This window comes from Lipotes vexillifer, unplaced genomic scaffold, assembly GCF_000442215.2.
Source record: "Lipotes vexillifer unplaced genomic scaffold, Lipotes_vexillifer_v1.1 scaffold803, whole genome shotgun sequence".
Classification (NCBI taxonomy): Eukaryota; Metazoa; Chordata; class Mammalia; order Artiodactyla; family Lipotidae; genus Lipotes; species Lipotes vexillifer.
The window spans coordinates 199861-203314 of record NW_006780273.1 but is presented as its reverse complement, the minus strand read 5'-3'; positions in this window follow the sequence as shown (position 1 = coordinate 203314).

Sequence of the window (3454 nt, the reverse complement as noted above, 5' to 3'; positions counted from 1 at the left end):
CTATCAATGAGCTAAGACTCCATAGTTTTATTTAGATCAAGATCTTTACTCCCAAGAAAATCCACCAAGTTTGTATTTCTTGCATGTTTATATCATGCATTTGAATTTACAAATGCATAATGCACTCAGAGATAATTTTCTGAGTAACGTGGGGCGAACATGGTAAAAGTCATTACGTTACTGACTGAGTGATTCAACCAGTAAATATTTATTAAGCACTGATTTTGTGCTGAATCACAGTTCAGTTTTAGTTCGAAGACATGAGCAATTGTTAAGGCATATCTAAAGAAGGTTATATTCAATAAACCACCTTCAATCACATAGACTTACTTGTAGTCTTCTATTTGAACAAAACTTACAAAGTTGATGTAAACTTGGGGCTTTACATACATTTTCAAAAGTTGTTCAATACCTCTTTATAGAAGGTAGCCCAAATGTTATCATCATAACTTCATACATTAACTAATTTACAAATGTATAAAATCTTAACATATAATAAAGCTGGACTAGAACTGAAATCTCCTTGTTTTAAACCTACAACCAGCCCAATTAATATTTATTCAGAAAAACATAGTCTAAAAAGAATGAAACAATTTTAAGAATAAATATAGAAGATTTTATTTATATCTACATTTTTGTTTAATTTTATTTTTAAATGAATCAAGGCATTGTGTTAGTACATACTGCAAAATCAGGATAGCTCCTTAACGTCAATGAGTAGAATTATATTTTTAAAATGTCTTCTTTGTGGTTGACAGCAGTATGAATGAGTAAGAAAGATTGGCTCAAGCATTCTATTTGACTCAACTTTATGAATGAGATTCTGTGGGGAATTACAGAATTTTGATACTGATACGGTGTGGGCATAGGCCAGCGTTAAAATTACTGCAAACTGGAAGACTTCTCTATCTTCTTTCTTGGCCTTTGAATCTGGTGAGCTTCCTCTTCAGTAGCAAGAGACAGACTAACACAACAGATGAGAATCCTCCTGGAAAGCCTGAGCAGAGTGTGTAGCACATCCTGAGCAGCTGGGGATATTAGAGAGTAGTAGTCTCAAGCTGGCCATTGTCTTTGCCTGTTTTTGTGTCTGTCTCTTCCATTAAATGGTTAATTCCTTAACAAAAGGGATTGCTTCCTAATTGTCTTTGTATCCAAAATACCGAGCCAGGGACTTGTACATAGTGGACACTTGATAAATATTAGTTGACTTCATTAAAAAAAAAATGATTGTCATACTCAGCTGTGTTTGTCTCCCTACCTCTGCTGAAACCTCCATAAAGGCAAAGATCTGTCAGTCTTATTCTTTATTCTAGCTGAGTGTCTGATATTACATCTGGCAAATTATAGATGCTTAATAATATTGATCATTGGAAACACACTCTCCCCTGCTTACACATCTCTCATATGGCTGAAAATGGTTCCTCCAGTGTTTGAGCCTGGATGGTATTCTAGATCCAGCCTCAGTTAAAAAAATACAACTCTCATTTGGGTTTGCTTGCTGTTAACACGGCTGGCTATTCCCTGAACAATGTATCATATCTATAGACAGAATTTCTTGTTAGAGAACAGATATGTATAGAGCCTCAGAATAGCTCACGCAAGAAGGAGGAGCTTTGGACGAGAATAAGTCAGTCAGAATTCCCAGAAAAAAGCCAAGTTACAAGTTTCAAGTATGCAGCTATGTATACTCATTAAATGTAATGTTGGCAGTAGTCAGTTCTACTTCATTGAACTTTTCCAACAATCCAATTTGAAAGGCTCATAAGAATAATTGATGCCCAACTCATTGGAGACAGATATTAGAAAAGTCAGAGAACTTAGCATTTATTTTAGATGAGTTTATAACCTAGTGGAAAGAACAAGGAATATACCCTTGAAATGATATTATGGGCAAAGTTCCATAGAGTGAAGATAAACAAAATTTGGACTGTATCTAAAATGCCCACCTGTCTCCAGTTCTGAGAGCAGGGGAAAATTGGTGCAAACATTTTTTTTCCGTATAGAAACAGAAAATACAGACAAATATGAAAGTATAGGATATATGAAATTATTTGTAGGACTGATGACATTTGAGGCAACTTCTTTCCTTTGATATTGCAATAGATATTTTACTTTTGGGGGAGTAAAGTCTAGAGGATTAATAAATATCAGAAGGAATGACTTCCAAATTAATAGTATTCGGGATAGATTAAAAGCATTTTTCTTTTATCAAGCAATTATTCTATGGCAAGTATTCTCCTCTGTTCTTTGTCATTCGTCTTCCACATATTTCTCATAAAGCCCTGTAAGTTGAAACATTTATCATCATTAGTTTAGAGATGAGGAAACTGAGTCACGGAGAAGTTCATCAAGCAAGGAAGTAAGGGGGCCAGTATTTTCCCTTGGTGATCTGAATCAGAGTCCATACTCCTAACCACAAGAGGAGCTGGTTGCCTGAACCCACTCCCAGGCCTTGATGGATGGTGGGAGAAAAAAGAAAGCAATTTCATGAGAATGGCTTCCAGAATAAGGGAGGAAGGTGAGAAGGTGCAGAATTAATATAAAGCTTATGAAAAATAGAGGACATAAACCCCCAAATACCGTTTTTGAGCAAAGACCAGTTATAGCAATTCAGAGGTAAAAGGTAGGAGGATTCCTGTAAAGTGCTATAATCTAACAGATGCAGACATTTAGGCTTTGAGTGGGAACGGTATTTTGGAAGGTCCCTGTGCTCTGAGATATGGAAACAGTCCTGGAACCCGGATAAATCTTTGTTGAACTCCTTGGTTCAGGTATATCGTGTGGACTAAACATTGGCAGATTATCAAAGACTGAGAATAACAGTAAGATCAGGCATAAAATTTAGGTCTTAGGGCTGTGCAACTGGAAACCACAGTTATGTTATTCACATATATTGTTTCCAATTTAATGTTCATTTGAAAATATCACTTACTCGGCCCACCTAAAGACTTTAGAAATAAGCAGTGGCTAATTAAAGAGCCTGGGAATATGATTTCAAAAGGTATACACTCTGGAATCACATAGCTGAAAGTAAAATGCAATTTCGTAAGTACCTAATGCGGTGGTATATCTAAATTGCTAAGCGAGACCACTAGCAAGGAAAAAAAGCCATTTGGAGACTTGAAAAATAGAATTGGATGTCTATCCTGTTTTTGTGTTTGGAAGATGTATGCTTTTATCCACCACTTTAAACCTTCCTTAAAATCTGCAGGAAAAATTAGCTTGAATCCTGTATTTGCTGTATGTCATGGAACCTCATTACCACATACCTGGCATTCTGACAGAAGCTGGAGAAAATTAGTACCTACAGTTTAGCAATGCTTACATTTAAGAGGTTACTCCGAAGAGTTCTTCCTACTAGTCCGATTGTCCTTACGTTCCAAAGGGGGAAGAATGCAGTCCATTTTTTGCTGCATAAACTACATGAAATATTGTCATAAATGAATTCCTTCTT